The sequence below is a fragment of the Carassius carassius genome, chromosome 39, assembly GCF_963082965.1.
Source record: "Carassius carassius chromosome 39, fCarCar2.1, whole genome shotgun sequence".
In the NCBI taxonomy this organism is placed as follows: Eukaryota; Metazoa; Chordata; class Actinopteri; order Cypriniformes; family Cyprinidae; genus Carassius; species Carassius carassius.
Window position 1 is genome coordinate 6,883,501 of NC_081793.1, and position 21,162 is coordinate 6,904,662.

A 21,162-nucleotide genomic window follows, 5' to 3' on the forward strand; every position below is an offset into this window, starting at 1 on the left:
ATAATGACAACAGTAAAAAATATTTTCCTATGCTGACAGTGGTTTTGACAGTGAGAGAAACCGGAACAAAAATATCATTGGATCTGGGTGCTATCGCCTTTTTTATTGGACCCATGAAAGGAGGCGGTTTGCTGGCTGCTCACAATCTTTAACGCTATTGGTTAGAAATGCATCAAGCCCCAACCCACTACTGACCATAGACAGCTACTGACAGAGAAAGGTCAGCGAACATGGCGGGAGTAGCACACCATAGACAGTAAATGACAACTCAAATACCTTTTACTGTCTATGCAAATACCGGTATGTGTGATTTGAAATTTGAAAAGCGGTTAGTGCCTGTATCATTGGATTAGTTCAGTCGTTCATCACTTTAATTCAGATAGTTTGAGGCATCTTCCGTAATTCAGAAGGGCTAGAGATTTGACAGCAGCACAAGGCAGATCTGTTTGTATTATAGTTTACATCGTTTCGTTTCGTGCTAGGCGTTAAATGTAAGAATGGCTGGTTCAGAAGGACCTCTGAAGGTAAGTTAATTAAGACACACAAAAAAACAAAAAACAAAAAAAAACATGATATTTGTTATTTGTCCTTCCCATAAGCAGCCTGTAATTCTGTTGCATGATTTTGTCTATTTGTTTTTATTGTTCAAGTAAGTTAACTACTCATAAATGTAGTTACTTTAGGGTTTAGACATAAACAAAAAAGTTACCATGGTAACCATAATTTACGCTGCAGTTCCCTGCTGTTGTTACCACTGATCTATTAGGTTCCCTTATCGAGTTGGTCTATCGAAATTAAGTATGGGGAAATCCATTTCCTCGAAATTATGAAGTCTGATTGAATAACTCTTTTGCTTGCAAATAGCCAATGGCGCGCCCCGCCCTCACCTGATTGGCTGACAGCCATCAATATAAGTAACGGCGGGTGCCAAAAAACCTCAGAATCTTTTTTCTTCACTTGAGTCTGGTTTTGCAGATTCAATTCACGCATTCAGAGCGGAAAATTATCCCCTCTTGCGTTCCGGCGATTTTTCTCTTAAAATTTCACTTTACTGCATGTGTGGTGGGCCCATTGATTTCCTGGACGCACACGAGCAGTGTGTGCTGTGCCTGGGTCTGGCTCACGCAGAGGCGGCATTCGAAGGATCGTGATGTCATGCCTGTGAGGAGCTTCCCATCAAGATCCTTCGTGCTAGGCTGGCCATTACCCGTAACGGTGGCCCTGTATCTCCTGCCTCTCCCCCATTGGCCGCCGTCGAGCTGCAAACCGAGAGAGTGCAGAGAGCTCCGTCGACGGATTCTGTCGAGGTATTGGCATCGGCCCAACGCCCACGCCATCTTCACGTGAAAGATCCCCTCTCATACTCTGAGGCCAGTTCCCGCCCTCCACTAGAAGCGCGGGAAATGGTCTCGTTTGGATATGACGAGGACGACGCCATGTCTACAAATGCCTCCGGCCCGGGAGCGTGGTCTGAGGCCCCGTCTGAAACCACCCCCGCCTCGCTGGATGCGGAGCTTATGGTGATCCTCACGGAGGCGGTGGCACATATGGAATTGGAGTGGACAGCCCCCAAGGAGCTGCCGTCTAAGAGATGGATGGACGGTTTCTTCCTTGGCGCACCAATATATCACATTCCTGGGTATGATACTGGACTCGCGCACTATGATCATGAAGCTGTCAGAGCCGAGAATCCAGTCGATTCACAATACACTAGCCCTCTTCGTTCAAGGCAGAGCAACCCCTTTAAGAACGTTTCAGAGGTTGCTTGGTCTGATGGCGACTGCAGCATACGCGCTGGCATATAAACTGCTTGGAGATGGAAGCGGTTCAGCGCTGCACAGTTTCCTTCCATTCGTGAAAGACCGTCATGTTCTCATCAGAACGGACAACACGGCAGTGGTGGCATACATCAATCGCCAGGAAGGTTTGCGTTCGCGATCCCTGCAGGGATTAGCCAGACAGCTGCTTTTATGGACGGACAGGGTACTTCTGTCGATTCGAGCAGTGCACGTACCGGGCAGTTTGAATTGCGGCGCGGACATGCTGTCCAGGGACGGCATTGTACACGGAGAATGGAGGCTCCATCCGTAAACGATAAATATTATCTGGAATCTGTTTGGCAAAGCAGAGATCGACCTCTTTGCGTTGCAGGAGAACACCCATTGCCCTCTGTACTTCTCACTGACAGCATCCCCCCTGGGGGGAGACGCGCTGTCGAGCCACTGGGGGATGGAAGTATGGTTTTCCCCCAGTCAAGTTAATGCCGCTGGTGCAGCAAAAGATCAGGGAGGAGAGATGTGCGTTGATCCTGGTAGCACCCAAATGGCCCAACCAGCCGTGGTTCCTGGAACTGGTGAACATGTTGTGGCTTCCCCCGTGGCGGATCCCGCCGAGAAGGGACCTCTTATCCCAGGCGAGGGGCACCATATGGCACCTCAACCCAGAGCTTTGGGACCTGCATGTGTGGCAGATCAGCGTGGAGTATATCAGCGAGTGCTGCAGACAATAGCAGAGGCTAGTGCCCCTTCGACGAGGCATTTATACACTCTGAAGTGGAAAGTATTTGCTAACTGGTGTGTTGACAAAAATGAGGACCCCAGGAGTTGCGATATCTTCATTATTCTGACCTTCCTACAGGAACGTCTGGATGCTGGCAGTTCTCCATCTACAGTGAAAGTCTACGTGGCTGCTATTGCTGTTTTTTGTGACTTGCTAGACGGCCATTCAGTGGGGAGGCACCCCCTGATAACGAGCTTTCTTCGGGGAGCTAGGTGGCTTAACCCACCTTGCCTTCGTCAGGGACCTGTTGTTAGTGCTTAGTGTGCTGTCCGACCCACCTTTTGAACCTGCTGAGTTTAACAACTTTAATGTGCTCTCATTTAAGACGGCGCTGCTGTTTGCGCTAGCTTGCGGGAAATGAGTGGGAGACTTGCATGCCCTGTAAGTGAACAGCGCATGTATGCAGTTTGGACCAGACGATAGTATGGTCAGACTTTTACCCAAATGCGGCTATTCACCTAAAGTGCTCTCAACGCCGTTCAGAGCTCAGATGGTTACAATTCAAGCATTTTGCCCCAAGGAGGACAGTAATTCAGTGTCTCAGAAGTGCGCTTTGTGCCCCGTGCGTGCCCTGAGTGCTTATGTGAACAGAACTAGCCAGTTTCGAACATCAGAGCAGCTTTTCATCTGCTAGGCGCTGTCGAAGCAGAGGCTATCACACTGGATAGTGGAGGCTATGCGACTAGCTTATGCTTCCCGGGGAACTGCCTGCCCAATCGGGGTCTATTCAGGACAGGACATTTGTTTCGCAGCGGGCTGGTCGTCTCGCAATACGTTTGCGAGATTCTATAATTTGGACATTCCCTCGTTCACATAACATGTGCTGTCAGTGCAGGAGGAGGGAGTTGAGCAGTCAGGCGTGCCCTAGCCATGGTTTCGACCAGGTCGTATAGACAGCGTCAGTTATTTTAGTAATAGCTGCGGTTGATGTATTCATTAGCTATCTAATGTGGTCCCCTTATTATGCCCGCATTATAAGCCGGCAGTGTATTCCCAAGCACCAACATATTGCTACATTTTCCCCATATCACACCAGTGTTGCTTATCTGGCTGCACGGGATTACGATGGTGTAGGATCCGATTTGACTCGGTGCCAAGAGGTGTTTCAACCAGGTCCAGTACCCGACCTAGAGCTAGCGCTGTAAGAATAAGTGCTTATGCTCTACTGTGGCTCGATGCGAGCCGGGCCGGACAGTTTTTTCCACAAGGCGGGGGTTTTATTGTTCCCTATACGTAATGTTGAGAGACTGACTCGATAAGGGAACGTCTCCGGTTACTCACGTAACCTTAGTTCCCTGAGAGGAGGGAATGAGACATTACGTAACCTGCCGTGTTCGGTCGAAGATTCTGGGGTTCTTTGGCACCCGCCGTCACCTATATTGATGGCTGTCAGCCAATCAGGTGAGGGCAGGGGCGCCATTGGCTAATTGCAAGCAAAAGAGTTATTCAATCAGACTTCATAATTTAGAGGAAATGGATTTCCCCATACGTAATGTCTCATTCCCTCCTCTCAGGGAACTAAGGTTATGTGAGTAACCGGAGACGTTCTCTGTTCAGTGGTTGTTACGGGTTCCTCCCAAGCATAGATATATACATGTATATATCTATAGCCCCTTTCACACTGCAATTCCGGCAAATACACGGGTAAAGTGTTCCGGCAATTATTCTCGGGTCGCTAGATTTTGCACTTTCACACTGCCAGTGATTACCCGGGATATGTGCGTGCTTTCACACACAACCCGTAAAGATCCCGTAACAACAGGTGACATCAGGGCGTGACGTGTAATATACGAGTTGAAAACGTTAGGCACGTTATACTTTCACTGAAGCAAGCGAATGATCTCAGCTTCAGCGCAGATAGTGAGGAACTAAATGATCTCTGCTTCATTAAAGTTTGCACATATTTTTTCGTCAAGAACGTTGATCTTCCTTCAAAACAGCTGGTAAAAGAGATAACTGCACTTACATCACTTCGACACGGCATTAGATCTGGCTTTTGTTCACACAGCGCTCATCCCGGGATTGAACCCGGCAATGTTACTAGGTCCCCGACTCGGGTTCAATGCCGGAATCAATCCCGGGACGTGTTTACTTTAACACAGAAGGCGACCCGGCAATGTTCCGGCAATTTGCCGGGTCTGAAGTGCAGTGTGAAAGGGGCTTATGCCTCCCAAGCAGGGGGGCAGGGTTTCATATTTTTTTGAAGCACCCCTGGGCGCTGCCATTGGCTAGCGGACCCCCACCTGCTGTTAGCATTCCATTGACTCCCATTCATTTTGGTGTCACTTTGACAACAAATAACTTTACATCTAAGGTGTTTAAAGACTCCATTTGTCCATTAATTATTTCTAAAGAAGCACGAAAATGTATAAAAGGCTCCATTACCTTGTATCTTATGTTATTGTCCTGTAGAAGCAGTTTTTGTAAAAAAATAACCTAACTTTTTTTAGCCTAACCTAACTCATAAGCAGCGACTTTCTGTCGCACAGTAGAGAAATTACCATATGGACAGGAGGAGAAGCTCGCAGGCAATCTTTTACTGTCTATGAGGCTATCGGGGGGACGTGGAGGCATGAAGTCAAGGGAGATAATTAATCAGATTACTTACCAAAATTTGCTCCTGTTAACGCTCACCTTTTCTGGAAGATTCGGTGGGTGATTCAGATTTCTCTTGGCACAGCGATTAGAAGATTTACAGGTTGCTCGCCTGACATCTACGTCATCAAGCTCAGTTTGAGTCTGCGCAGTACGCCCGACCCCCAGGAAGTAAGTGCTTCTATTTGACTTCACTTGTCTCCGTTGAATCCAATGGGGTCGCTGTGTCCATTTCTTTTACTGTCTATGCTCCCAAGAAGGGCTTGCTGCAGCGGATGACGTCATAGTTGGGTTAACTTGAAGATCGGTGAATGGGAGAGTACCAGAAATGTATTTTTGCATTCTCATTTCAAGTAGCAAAAGAAAACCCAAAGATAGTGTTTTGAGAGAGAATGATAACGGCAGTCAGAAGAGAGAACGATTTCAAATTGACCGTCCCTCCCATAGACGCTGCATTAGAAACACCCTCGCATTAGCGTTAACTGTTTCTTTTGTAATTTGATGCAAAGGTGATATAATACAAAGAATACTGTTAGAAATGTAACGTGACTTCATGTTTTTAGTAAATTGGCCAACATATTGATTGGCACTATTTTCATGCAGATTTTGGCCAAAATTCTTTATAGAATAAGACTGGCCTTCACTCTAATAACAACTCTTAACCCTTTCAAACTACTTCTGTGTTCATTACTGAAGCTTAGTGCATTGTGCCAGCAACAATCACTGAGTCAAACTGACCCGTAATATACTGTAGTATAAAGCAGAAAACCTCTGGACTGTTTGCAGTCATCCACATCTATGTCTCGGTTGCCTGAAAAATTGCTTAAGTTTCTTTTATCAGTCTGACAATGCATCATAATTGCTTTTAATTTTTTTTTTTTTTTAGAGTTTGTTTGAGAACAAGGATCTCAGTAAGCCTAAGAAAGATGAGAAGCATCTGTCTGTGGAAAGAATTTATCAGAAGAAGACCTAGCTGGAGCATTTCCTGCTCCGGCCCGACACCTACATAGGCTTAGTGGAGCCTGTTACTCAGGTAGAGATCATCCACATCTCCTGAAAGGTCATGTTTATTAGGGTCACGGGCACCAACTGTTTATGAATAATGCATGTTAACACTAGAATGGTTAGTCTGAAGTGTTTACTCACTTTACTAAGACAAGAATGTTGGCTGAACTATACAATACATAAATAAATAAATAACCAAGTTAAGAGGTTGAGTCTCCTTCATTCTGTGAAGAATGGCCAACTCCTATTTTCAGATGGAAGTGCCATCACATATGTACTGTATAATGACCCATCGTTTCTTTGCTTTCTCTTTCCTGTTCAGCAAATGTGGGTGTTTGATGAGAATGTGGGAATGAACTGCAAAAACATCACATATGTGCCAGGACTCTACAAGATCTTTGATGAGATTCTGGGTGAGGTGTTTATATATATATATATATATATATATAATTATTATATATATATTTGTGTGTGTAGTTAATGTCAAGTAGTCTGCTGCTAGCAATGTTTACTAATGGACTTTTCTTGCCATACACTGTTTTCTGCTTTTAATTAAAACATCAATGTTCAAATGTTACTCCAAGCTCATAACACATTCATCTTCATAACACAAATTAAGATATTTTAATGAAACCTGAGAGATTTCTGTCCCTCCACTGAAAATCAATGAAACCCAAACTTTCATAAACCATGAAAGATTTATGAAAGAAGAAATTGCAACATTTATCCAAATTAACTGAGTGGTTTAATCAAAATAATATAAAGCAATAATGTCTCTTCATATAATGAAGAGATTCGATATAGGCAATTCAAATAAACATTGATCAGTGCGCATTAAATATTGTTAAATGAAGCTCAAACATTTGAAAAGCAACTCAGTTTCGACCTTATGTAGAAATTATGTACTTCTTGAGTGTAATAGTGTAATTGTGACGGTGGGGTGAATGAAGGACTAGAAACAATAGCGAGTTTAGACAATTTAATAAAAGTAAATAAACAAACAGGAGTACGAAGACGATGCTGGGAAGACAACACTCCAAGATGGTGGTGAGGTGGTGAGGAATCCGGATGATGACGGTGAGAAGGCAGCAGGAGAGGATGGCACAGGAACTGCGGGGAATAGAGCCGAAGGTAAGTCTTTGTGGCTGAGTGAAAGTGCGGAGAGTGGATGAGGTTCCGGGGAAAACACGGACATCCAAACGCAAACAACACTAAAGCCAACAAACAAACCCAGAGATCACGGTTTACCAACCGTGACAATACCCCCACTCTAAGAACTCCTCTTGGAGTTCCCAGAAGGGCCTACCTGCTGATTGTAGTCATCAATAAGGGAGTGATCCAGTATGTTCCTAGCAGGTACCCAACTCCTCTCCTCCGGACCGTAACCTTCCCAGTCCACCAGGTACTGGAATCCTCGTCCCCTCCGTCTCGAGTCCAGAATACGATTTACCGAATAAGTCGGTTCCCCATCTACGAGACGCGGCGGCGGGGGAACCGGAGTAGGCGGATTAATACGTGCATAAAACACGGGTTTAATCTTGGACACATGAAAGGCGGGGTGTATCCTCCTGTACGCTGGAGGTAGTTTGAGGCGGACTGTCACCGGACTAATGATCTTGGTGATAGAAAACGGGATAGAAAATAAATTTGGGAGCTAATTTATTAGAAACGGAACGCAGAGGAATGTTACTGGTAGAAAGCCACACCCTTTGACCCACGATGTAAACGGGAGGCTGTGACCGGTGGCCATCGGCCTTAGCCTTAGTGCGCTCCCTCATCCGGAGCAGAGTCTCACGGGCTCTGGTCCAGGTGCGGTGGCACCTCTGGACAAACGCGTGAGCGGAGGGGACCGCGACTTCAGATTCCAGACTGGGAAAGACTGGTGGCTGGTAACCTAAACTACACTGAAATGGAGAGAGGCCCGTAGCTGACACCGGCAACGAATTGTGGGTGTACTCCACCATAGAGAGTTGTTGACTCCAGGAAGAAGGATTCTTGGAGACCAAACATCGCAACGTCCTCTCTAAATTTTGGTTGGCTCGCTCAGATTGACCGTTGCTTTGGGGATGATAACCCGAAGACAAGCTAACTGACGCTCCTAGCAATTTACAAAACTCTTTCCAAAATTTGGATATAAATTGAGATCCCCTGTCAGAAACCACGTCTACCGGGAGGCCATGAAGCCGAAAAACGTGATCTAGGACAGTGACCGCTGTCTTCTTGGCTGTCGGTAATTTGGGCAAGGGAATGAAATGTGCCGCCTTCAAGAATCATTCCACTATGGTCAAAATGACCATCATGTCATTAGAGGGCGGGAGGGCGGTAACAAAATCTAGAGTGATGTGGGACCAGGGTCTCGAAGGGACAGACAGCGGTTGAAGAAGCCCATCAGGAGGCCATTTAGATGACTTACCACTGGCGCAAACTGAGCAAGCCAAAACAAAATCGTGGACGTCACGAGCCATACGTGGCCACCAGAATCGTTGTTTAACCAACCAATTAGTTCGACTTATCCCTGGGTGACAAGCTACATTAGAACAATGACCCCACTTGACGACTTCGGACCTTAACTCCTCTGGCACAAATAAACGGTTCGGTGGACAACCGTACGGAGGCGTTACCCCTTGTAAGGCCTTCTTGACCTTCGACTCGACCTCCCATACGAGTGCTGAGACCACTAATTTCTCAGGTAAAATACACTCGGGAGTCACGGAGAGTCGGGCGGGCGGAGGGATCAAAAAGACGTGATAAAGAATCGGGTTTGACATTTTTGGAACCCGGGCGGTACGATAAAGTAAACTCAAAGCGACGAAAAAAAGTGCCCACCGAGCCTGCCTGGAATTGAGTCTTTTGGCAGTTCTAATGTACTCAAAATTCTTATGATCGGTCCAAACAATGAAAGGTACCTCTGAACCTTCCAGCCAGTGCCGCCACTCCTCTAATGCTAATTTGACGGCCAACAACTCTCTATTGCCAATGTCATAATTACGTTCAGCAGGAGATAATCGATGAGAAAAAAATGTGCAAGGATGTACCTTATCGTCCGAAACTGCTCCAACCCCCACCTCTGGCGTGTCGACCTCCACCACGAACTGCCGTGTGGGATCAGGGGCCACAAGGATGGGAGCCGAAACGAAGCGGCTTTTGAGGTTAGTGAACGCAGCCTCAGCTGCGTCCAACCACCTGAACGGAGTACTGGGAGAGGTCAAGGCTGTCAGAGGTGAGGCTAGTTGGCTGAAATTGCGAATGAAACGCCGATAGAAATTGGCGAACCCCAGAAACCACTGTAGGGCCTTACGGGAATCTGGAGATGGCCATTCTATCACAGCCTTAATCTTGTCAGGGTCCATACGTATTCCCTCGGATGAGACTATATACCCTAGGAAGGAAACAGACTGTGCATGGAATACGCATTTCTCCGCCTTGACAAAAAGCCCATTCTCAAGTAACCTCTGGAGCACTCGTCTGACGTGTTGAAGGTGTTCCTGGAGAGATGAAGAAAAAATCAGTATGTCATCCAGGTAAACATATATAAACTGATCTACCATATCTCTCAACACATCATTAACGAGTGCTTGGAAAACCCCGGGCGAGTTGGAGAGCCTGAACGGCATCACCAAGTATTCAAAGTGCCCTCTGGGGGCATTAAAGGCGGTTTTCCATTCATCCCCCTTCCTGATGCGGACCAAATGATAGGCATTACATAAATCCAATTTTGTGAACCCAGATGCTAAGGAATCAGAAATGTATTTCTCCATGGCCTCCCTCTCAGGAATAGAAAGAGAGTATAACTTGCCTTTAGGCGGAGACTTACCTGGCACTAAATCTATGGCACAGTCGTAGGGACGATGCGGAGGAAGAGAAGCAGCACGGGACTAACTGAACACCTCCTTCAGGTCCAGATACTCTGCGGGCATGTTTGGCAATACCATGTTCTCCTTCTGAAAGACAGAAACAGGGACAACAGGACAAGCAGAAACCAGACAAGACTCATGACAACTTTCACTCCACAATGTGACTGTGTTGGAACCCCACTCCACTCTTGGATTATGTTTAGTTAACCAGGGGTGACCTAACACAATGGGAGCAACAGGGGAGTCCATTAGAAAAAAGGATATGGTTTCGCGATGATTGCCAGAAGCGAGTAGTGTGATGGGTTCTGTGTGGTGTGTGACGTGAGGCAGTTCCTGGCCGTTGAGTGCGGTGACATGGATGGGGAGAGACACAGGCAGGACAGGAATGTTCAGGTGATGTGCAAGGGAAGAATCGATGAAATTACCTTCGGCTGCGGAGTCCAGAAGGGCGTGACATTCGTGAGAGTGATTCTTCCACCGCAGTTTCACTGGAAGGAGGGTCGATGATGGTGTTGAGGACTTCCCAGCGGAGATCCCACCCAATAGTAGCCTCAAGTTTACTACCGGGCTGGCTCTTTTACCAGGCATGAGAAGATGTTGTGTTTCGAGCCGCCACAGTATAAACATAGTCCTTGGGACCTTTGCCGTTCCCTCTCCCTCCGGGACAGCCGAGCTCTACCCACCTGCATGGGCTCGTGGTCGTCGACGGAACCGACCGCGTTCTCTCAACTCGAGCGCCCCCTAACAGGAGAGATGGTATGCCCTGTTGGACTGGGCTGGCGACCCATGCGATTAATCCGTGCATCAACTCGTAGGGCCAAGTCGATTAGTCCATTAAGTGTGGGGGGCAGCTCGAGGAGGTAGATCTCCTTCTGAACACGGTTGGATAACCCATGCAGGAATCGATCCCACTGCACTGCCTCGTTCCACTGGCACGCGGCCGCCAGGGTAAGGAATTCGAAGGAGTAGTCCATGACTGAGGATGTGCCTTGATGCAGATCTGAGAGCTGGTGAGCGCCCTCCCTGCCGGCTGCGGCTCGATCAAATACCCTTCTCATCTCCTCTGAGAGGGTGTGGAACGAGGCGCAACACGGATGTTGATTTTCCCACACCGCCGTACCCCATAGGGCGGCCTTGCCCGACAGTAGCTAGCGTGAGTTTAAATGCCACTTTGGTTTCTTCGGTGGCGAAGGTGCGGGGCTGCAAAGCGAAGTGCATAGAACATTTATTCAAAAAAGTTCAGCAAAAAGCTGGCTCACTGGAGTAGTTTTCTGGTGCTGGAAGTCGCGGCTCTGGCCGGAAGTGATCCTGGGGGGTCTCCCGGGGGTTGGGCGACGCAGGCGCAGGTGAGCTGATGGATCTGCTGGGTGAGCTCGGACACCTGTGCAAGTCTGTGAGGGTGTTGGTGCTCGCTGCTTCCATGGTGGGTGAGAACGTTCTGTGACGGTGAGGTGAATGAAGGACTGGAAACAATAGCGAGTTTAGACAATTTAATAAAAGTAAATAAACAAACAGGAGTACAAAGATGATGCTGGGAAGAAAAAACTCCAAGATGGTGGTGAGGTGGTGAGGAATCTGGATGATGATGGTGAGAAGGTAGCAGGAGAGGATGGCACAGGAACTGCGGGGAATAGAGCCGAAGGTAAGTCTTTGTGGCTGAGTGAAAGTGCGGAGAGTGGATGAGGTTCCAGGGAGAACACGGACATCCAAACGCAAACAACACTAAAGCCAACAAACAGGGGAAGCGACATTAAACAACATTCTCACAAATACAAGACGTGAGACAAACCAATATATAGGGAATGAGTAATGAGTGACAGCTGCTGCTGATGACAATTAACGGAGACGCCCACAAACTAATCAGTGCAGACGCGAAACACACAGACTTCACCACAAAGTGCAAAACCCAGAGATCACGGTTTACCAACCGTGACAGTAATAGGCTACTCATTCTCTGATTCATAGTGAATGCTGCTAATAACAAACAGAGGGACAAGGCAATGTATTGCATCAAGGTCAACACTGATCCGTAAGTACTTCCTACCCACTTTGTGTTCACTGGTGTAGCTCGAGAAGATATCTGTGGTGCATGTTCGTGTGTGCAGGGAGAATAACACCATCAGTGTGTGGAACAATGGGAAGGGTATTCCTGTGGTTGAGCAGGTGTAAAAGGTGTATGTTCCTGCTCTGATATTTGTAAGACTGATGTTCATGTTGTGTTCTCACTTCCTTCACTAGCAAGTGGAACTGTAATTGTTAGAAACCCACCCCCCTCACCAAACATTACAAGCATCTGCATTTATGATTTACCTACCTATACGCAAAAAACGAAATCGGTAACACTTTATAATAAGGTTCATTAGTTAACTACTTTAGTTAAGAAGAACTAAGAATTAGGGCTGAACAAAAAAAAGATTTTTTTCGATTAATACTTTTTTTTAATGATGTCGATTCGATATCGATTCTCAAAAGCCGCAAATCGATATTTTCAGTATTTAAGTAAGCAAAACTTTAAAACAAGAGCTGATTAATGCAAATCTTATCATTGACTACGTTTACATGCTGTTAAAATTCGGGTTATGGTCGGGTTAAGGTCACTATTCGGGTTTCTGAAACATTCGGGATAACCCGTTTACATGCGTGAGCAGAGAGAGTTACTCCTGTATGCATGGAATGTGTAATCAGTCGCCAATCCCGATGTAAACGGCGACGCACGGTTAGCGTCTGGACGTACGGACAACAAGACGCAATATGCGTCATTTCCGATTCTTCTTCCTGTATCCAAAGACAACAACAGCAGCAGCAGGCGGATAATGAATAGTTTGGGGCAGATAGCGATAGTCTTTGTTTGCGCTTTGGCGCTGGTACTGATCCACCAGCAGCACTTGACACTACTGTGCCTCTATACTGCACGCGGTGTTTTTTTATGCGCCGTCTCTACTCAAAAGACCAAGATTCCTTGCGAATAGAACATGCGCAGAACACACATTTTGATGGGTATATGCCGAAACGCGTTTACAAGACCAAATATTCGGGTTAGAAAAGGGGTACCCCAGGTATAATATCTGAGCATATCCGGGTTTTTGCCGGTGTTTACATGGCCGTGCGCGACCGGGTTATTGCTAATATATTTTGAACGGGTTATTGGCTGCAAGTAAACGCAGTCATTGATCTTCTCCACTAGATGTCACCCTTACACAATGTTACAATGGAATGCCTGTCATTCATTCAGTGCTTATCATGGCGGAGGTACTGTTGACAAGAACCAAGAACAATGCAATATGCGAGATTTGCAATGCTCGGGTAAAATTCTATAGTAAATTCTAAAGGGTTTAATTTGATTTGGATAAATTAAGTTAATGTTTTAGGTCTTCATCTGATTAACAGAATAATTAAGAACATCTTATTAGGCCTTATTATTGTTTAAAAAGGACTCTATAGCTACAAAAAAAGTTTAAAATACAGACCTGTGGCTCTTAATTTCTTTAAAAAAATTTCCCATGTGTAAACTTATGTTTACTGTTCATTTTTTAGAACTATCAAGTAGGCCTACTACTTTATCTGTAACGTTATCTGATTTAGAATGAGCAGAAAGCTGTAAGAAATATAACAACCCAAAGAAAAAAGAACTGATAAAAATGAGCTTTTATAGGAGCAATAACCTTGTAGGCAGTGCTGTGGCATATGCCATAGCGGTTACCCTTTAGAATAGGTAACACCTATCAGTTGCTTATTAGCATGCATATTACTAGATTATTAGCCATGTATTAGTGCTAATTAAGAACATATTAATGCCTTATTCTACTTAACCTTATTCTACATCCCTAATCCTACCCAATACCTAAACCTAACAACTACCTTACTAACAATTAATAAGCAGCAAATTAAGAATTTATTGAGAGAAATGTCGTAGTTAATAGTTAACAATTGTTACCTATTCTAAACTGTTACCGATACAGGTCACTTTTAAAAGAAGGTGTAAGCAGTTCATCAAAAAAAATCTGATATAGTCCACAAAATCAGATTGGGGCATCCAGACAGCAGTGTAAATGTGGCCAAAGAGTTGGCTGTCAGTCAGTGATGCACTCTGATGGTTGGGAAAAGCAGCATTTTCAGTTGAACACTCCTGCAATTTTAAATTCTGTGAGCAATATATAGAGATCAGTGATAGTGATGATTCAGTTAATGTACACTCAGATATGATATAATAGTGGCAATGTTGATCATAATATGATGTGCCTTATCTTGGACCAATCTGTTAAAACTGTTTTAATCTTTTCCCCAAAGATATGGTTTGATAACATGGGCCGAGCAAGCGAGTGTAAGATCAAACCTTTTGATGGCGATCACTACACCTGCATCACGTTCCAGCCAGACCTTGCAAAGTTTGAGATACAGGCTTTAGATAAAGACACAGTCGCACTGCTGACTCGACGATCGTATGACATCGCTGGGTCCACAAAGGGCGTCCGTGTCTTTCTAAATGCCAGTGAGTAGATGACTGATTTTTGCCCTTGAGTTTTCTGTTTGTTTACGTCACTGTATCTTCTGCCTATGTTTAATTTCCTTTAGCTTTTCAGATTAATGGTTTCCGTAGCTATGTGGACCTGTATCTAAAGGATAAGGTGGATGAGACTGGTTCTCCCCTGACAGTAGTCCATGAGATTGTGAATGAGCGCTGGGAAGTGTGTTTTACCCTTAGTGATAAAGGGTTCCAGCAAGTCAGCTTTGTAAACGGCATCGCCACAACTAAGGTAAACATCTTCAGGTTTGCAATATAGCATTGTGGTCGCATAATAATTCAAACCTTTCCAAAATGCATGTTTTCAAACTGGTATTGAAGGGTTAATTTACACTAAAATGGATTAGCCTCCTGTAACAATATAAAAACTTCACAATCACGGGAAGAAGGAGGCGGGAACCGACGGACATTCAAATGAAAACTAATAATAAAATAATAATAATAATAATAATTCATTACATTTATATAGCGCTTTTCTAGGCACTCAAAGCGCTTACATTGTCAGGGGGTATCTCCTCATCCACCACCAGTGTGCAGCATCCACCTGGATGATGCGACGGCAGCCATAGTGCGCCAGAACGCCCACCACACACCAGCTTACTGGTGGAAAGGAGACAGAGTGATGAAGCCAATCAGCAGATATAGGGATTGTTAGGAGGCCATGATGATCAGAGGCCAATGGGCGAATTTAGCCAGGATGCCGAGGTCACACCTCTACTCTTTTCGAAAGACATCCTGGGATTTTTCATGACCACAGAGAGTCAGGACCTCGGTTTAACGTCTCATCCGAAGGACGGTGCTTGTTGACAGTATAGTGTCCCCATCACTACACTGGGGCGCTAGGACCCACACAGACCACCGGGTGAGCACCCCCTACTGGCCTCACTAGCACCTCTTCCAGCAGCAACCTAGTTTTCTCAGGAGGTCCCCCATCCAGGTACTGACCAGGCTCAGCCCTGCTTAGCTTCAGTGGGAAACCGGTCTTGGGCTCCAGGGTGATATGGCTGCCGGCACAAACAAAATAAACACAAAACAGCGCGACAGCCCCTCACGGACAACTTCCACGCACAAACAAAACAAAAAATAAAACCCAGGCCTTGTCCTCTCTCGTCCTTCACTGTCGTCGCTCCTCTTTTGTATCTTTCCGATCTCCTCCGTGGGACTCGAGACCGGTGAGTGGAGCAGGTGTCGCTCATTTCCAAATCACTCCACTGGCCTCGCTCCGTTCCCACGGCTCTCGGCCCCACCCCACTCATCACACCTCCTGTTTTTTAAAGTCTGTTCATCCAAAACTTTGATGCTTATAGTTGAAAATATGAATATGAATTGAGTGGTTTAATTCAAGTCTTTCAAAGAGACGTGACTGCTTGTGATGTTAGATATTTATTAACATATACATGTTGATCAACAAATATACTTACAGCTCATCAGAGCTTGATGTGAGAGAACAAACCTCAGTGGTTCTTGTGGAAGCTCAAATGTGCATCCTTGACACATGAGAACAACTTTCTCATGCATCGAGCAGGCTTGTTAAAGCAATGTGAAAATTTCCATTTCTACTAAGCAAAATCTCTTTGAGCATAGTTTTACGTAACATGATATCCACTAGAAATCAATCTGAATATTATCTGCATATTAGCATAATAAGAATGCTATAGTATTGTTGTCATAGGGGCCTTAACTGGGTGACTATCTGAAACTCCATTAAATGTTGTTGACCTGTAAATGTGAATGGACATATCTTTCTCAGAAACTGTAAATTGACAGTGGAGAGTGTTTTAAATATGATGTTGTATGTTTCAGGGTGGCAGACACGCTGACTACGTTGGAGACCAGATTGTGTCCAAACTAATTGAAGTGTTGAAAAAGGAGAACAAGGCTGGGGTGGCCATCAAAACTTTTCAGGTACATCCACATGATCAGCAAACCATACACAGCTCAAAGATAATAGCAATTTTGTGATTCGATGTAAAGTGCTGGTTGGACTCTGCGTACAGGTGAAGAACCACATGTGGTTGTTTGTGAGCTGTCTAATCGAGAACCCCAGCTTAGACTCTCAGACCAAAGAGAACATGACCTTACAGCAGAAGAGTTTTGGTTCCACCTGTCCTCTGAATGACAAGATCATTAAACAGGTGAGAAATGTTCTCCATTTAGAATTTCCTGAACCATGCAACAAGGTCTACAACAATGTTACGTTATATCTCAATCTTTTAGTTGAAATTGTAAAAAATAAAACTTTTATATAATATTCAGGTACACAGACACGCACAGCTAATGGTTATGGCCAACAAATACAAGGTGCGTAGCAAGGGGACCATTGATGAACTGGCGAATAATCACAATGTGAATAAAGGAGAGGTGGTAAACATTGACTCTACCACCATTGAGATCACTGAGTTGCCAATCAAAACCTGGACACAGGTGTGTGAAGTCTGTTTTTATACTTGTTTTAGGAAGTTTATTCATGCTTACTCCCAAGACACAAACCCATTAAAAACCCATTTGGTATGAGGCAATTAGGGATTCAAAATATTCAGATTGACATGATAAACTGGAATTTTTTTTGCATTAGTGCAACTAACCATTTAAGCCTTTTAGCAATGTCTTATGTCAGGTTTTAATCATGTTTCTTGCTGTATATTAAACAAGCTAGCAGTGTTTTTGACCTGAAATGTACAGCTGGGGAATACAAAATATTGAGAAGAAAATTATGCTAGTCATCAGACCTATAAGACCTATAAGGAGAATGTGTTGGAGGCGATGCTGAACGGCACAGAGAAGGTTCCTCCTTTGATCACAGACTATAAGGAGTATCATACAGACACCACAGTGCGTTTTGTCATTAAGATGACAGAGGAGCGCCTGACAGAGGCTGAAGCAGCTGGACTACACAAAGTCTTCAAACTACAGAATCTGCTCACTTGTCACTCCATGGTGAATAACACACCACACATTTTATATCATGTATATCATGTATCTTTAAAAAAAATGCATTTGTTTATTTTCCAATGTCTATAGCATTCTCATGCAGGTGTTGTTTGATCATGTGGGCAGTCTGAAGAAGTACTAGTCTGTTCAGGACATCTTGAAGGATTTCTTTGAGCTCAGAATGAAGTATTACGTCCTCAGGAAAGACTGGCTGAATATTGTATATTGAAAAAATATACCTTCAAACATACTGAGAAACTAATGTTACATATAAAAATACTGTATTAAAAACAGCTAGTTCATATACTGTATAGTCGGATATAACTGTCATATCGCGCGTCTTGTGACAGTGTTAAACTGCTGGACTTAAAATTAAATCTACGATTGATTTTCACTGTTGGCTGATTTTGCAGAACATTTAGACTGATAACTTCCGTGCGCAGATGCAGCAAATTTGTCACAGGACGTGCGATATGGCAGCTGCGTCTGACTATATATGAACTAGTTGTTTTAAATACAGCATTTTTATATTTAATGTTAGTTATCAGTATGTTTGAAAGTATATTTTTTCGATTATTGGTGATTCCATAGGTTCTCTCACAAGCACCTGCATGGTTTAAAACACCAAATAGTTATGCTATGACAAGAATAAAGAGTCTCTCTCTTGCTCCACCCATGCACGATATTATCATGTAGTGTTGATCTCACAGGCTGATGATATGACGATTTGAGAAATTACCATATCTGTGCGAATTGTAGCCTCCGTTTCCTGTTCTTAGCTGACAGGAGTGTTACCCGGTGTGGTCTTCTGCTGCTGTAGCCCATCTGCTTCAGGGTTCAATGTGTTTTGCGTTCAGAGATGGCATTCTGCATACCTTGGTTGTAACGAGTGGTTATTTGAGTTACGGTTGCCTTTCTATCATCTCTAACCAGTCTGCCTATTCTCCTCTGACATCTGACATCAATAAGGCATTTTCATCCACACAACTGCAACTCACTGGATATTTTCTATTTTTTGGACCAGATGATTATGCGTGAAAATCCCAGTAGATCAGCAGTTTTTGAAATACTCAGACCAGCCCGTTTTGCACCAACAACCATCCACGTTCAAAGTCACTTAAATCCCCTTTCCTCCTCATTCTGATGCTCGGTTTGCACTTCAGCAAGTCGTCTTCACCACATCTAGACACCTAAATACATTAAGTTACTGCCATGTGATTGGCTGATTAGCTATTTGTGTTACCAAGCAATTGAACGGGTGTACCTAATAAAGTGGCCAGTGAGAATATATTCCAAGGTAACTGTCTTTAAGTCTTTGACATGAAGCTTCTAATCTTTATAATTTTAAGAAAATAAACCTAAGAATGACCTGATCCACATGCTTCAGCAGATGGGCTATGACTCCAATCCTGTTAAGGCATGGAAAGATGCTCAGGAGAAGGTACATCCTACACATTTATTAAAGTCAAGTCAAGTCAAGTCACCTTTTTTTATATAGCGCTTTAAACAAAATACATTGCGTCAAAGCAACTGAACAACATTCATTAGGAAAACAGTGTGTCAATAATGCAAATTGATAGTTAAAGGCAGTTCATCATTGAATTCAGTGATGTCATCTCTGTTCAGTTAAATAGTGTCTGTGCATTTATTTGCAATCAAGTCAACGATATCGCTGTAGATGAAGTGACCCCAACTAAGCAAGCCAGAGGCGACAGCGGCAAGGAACCGAAACTCCATCGGTGACAGAATGGAGAAAAAAACCTTGGGAGAAACCAGGCTCAGTTGGGGGGCCAGTTCTCCTCTGACCAGATGAAACCAGTAGTTCATTTCCAGGCTGTAGCAAAGTCAGACTGTGCAGAAGAATCATCTGTTTCCTGTGGTCTTGTCCTGGTGGTCATCTGAGACAAGGTCTTTACAGGGGATCTGTATCTGGGGCTCTAGTTGTCCTGGTCTCCGCTGTCTTTCAGGGCAATAGAGGTCCTTTCTAGGTGCTGATCCACCATCTGGTCTGGGTACGTACTGGATCCGGGTGACTGCAGTGACCCTCTGATCTGGATACAGACTGGATCTGGTGGCTACAGTGACCTCGGAATAAAAGAGAAACAGACAAATATTAGCGTAGATGCCATTCTTCTAATGATGTAGCAAGTACATAGGGTGTTATGGGAAGTGTTTCCGGTTCCGGTTTACCTAATTAATGCAGCCTAAAAATCCTTTAACAGATTTGGATATTAAAAGCATATTAGTATGTTATGTGTAAGCCAGGTTACACATGCTTTGTTTTCTTTGACCTGTTACCTGCATTAGTATCATTTTCACTGTTCGGCAGGATGCAGAAGAGGATGCTGAGGAGGATGACGAGGAGAAAGAAAAAGAGGAGGCTCAGCATGCCTATGTGGTTCCTGACCAAAGAAAAGAAAGATGAACTGTGCAGACAGAGAGATGCTAAGGTGACTATAAGTCTGTGATGGATGGGAACACAGCTGGTGATTTTAGTATAGCAGCAGAGTTTACAAAGGTTCTCATACTTTTGTTCTGCAGATAACAGAGTTAAACATGCTCAAGATGAAAGCTCCTGCTGATCTGTGGAAAGAGAATCTGGCAGCCTTTACTGAGGAGCTGGAGGTAAATAAGATTCAGATCATAATTAACCGTTTTTTTTTTTGTTTGTTTTTTTTTGCAGTTGGTGGAACATTATATGATAGACAGCTTTGTATGAAGAAATAATTTCAGTCATTTTAATGAAAATTGTGCCTGTTTTCTAAACTAACATTTCATTGAGGTTTGTGATTTGTAGAGTCAACAATGGTTATCTGTGTATTTGCATATAGCGTGTGGAACAGAAGGAGATAGAAGGAGAAGGAGATAGAAGGAAAGGTAAAGTAGGTAAATCAAAGGTGGTGAAGGTAAAGAACGAGATCATGCCCACCCCACAGGGCCGCCGTGTCATCCCTCGCATCACCAGCACCATGAAGGTCCAGGTCGTTAAGAAGGAGGGAGCCAAACGAGGCAAAGCTGTGAAGGTACAGTATGTGTGTGCAGAATGAGATTTGCATGTGTGCATAAACAGCGCTCGTGCAGAATGGTCGTGGATGATTGGCACAACAATGGGCCTCAGGATCTCGTCACGGTATCTAGGGTGAATTAAAAATGCCATCAATAAAATACACCTGTGTTCGTTGTCCATAACATATGCCTGCCCATACCATAACCCCACCACCACCATGGGTCACTCGATCCACAACATTGACATGAGCACACCGCTCACATACACGATGCCATACACGCTGTCTGCCATCTGCCCTGTACAGTGAAAACTGGGATTTATCCGTGAAGAGAAAACCTGTCCAAAGTGCCAGACGCCATCGAATGTGAGCATTTGCCCACTCAAGTTGGTTACGATGACAAACTGCAGTCAGGTGACTGCAGAGGACGACAAGCATGCAGATGAGCTTCCCTGAGACGGTTTCTGAAAGTTTGTGCAGAAATTCTTTGGTTATGCTAACCGATTGTTGCAGCAGCTGTCTGGGTGGCTGGTCTCAGATGGAGGCGAAGATGCTGGATGTGTAGGTCCTGGGCTGGTGTGGTTACACGAGGTTTAGGGTTGTGAGGCCGGTTGGATGTAGTGCCAAATTCTCTGAAACGCCTTTGGAGACGGCTTATGGTAGAGAAATGAACATTCATTTCACGGGCAAC

At 44.5% G+C, this 21,162-nt stretch overlaps 1 pseudogene; it reads left to right on the top strand.

Annotated features, from left to right (window-relative positions):
- The first annotated feature begins 497 nt into the window (after window positions 1-497).
- LOC132120947 (DNA topoisomerase 2-alpha-like) lies at window positions 498-20,513 on the top strand (annotated as a pseudogene).
- The last annotated feature ends 649 nt before the right edge of the window (window positions 20,514-21,162 follow it).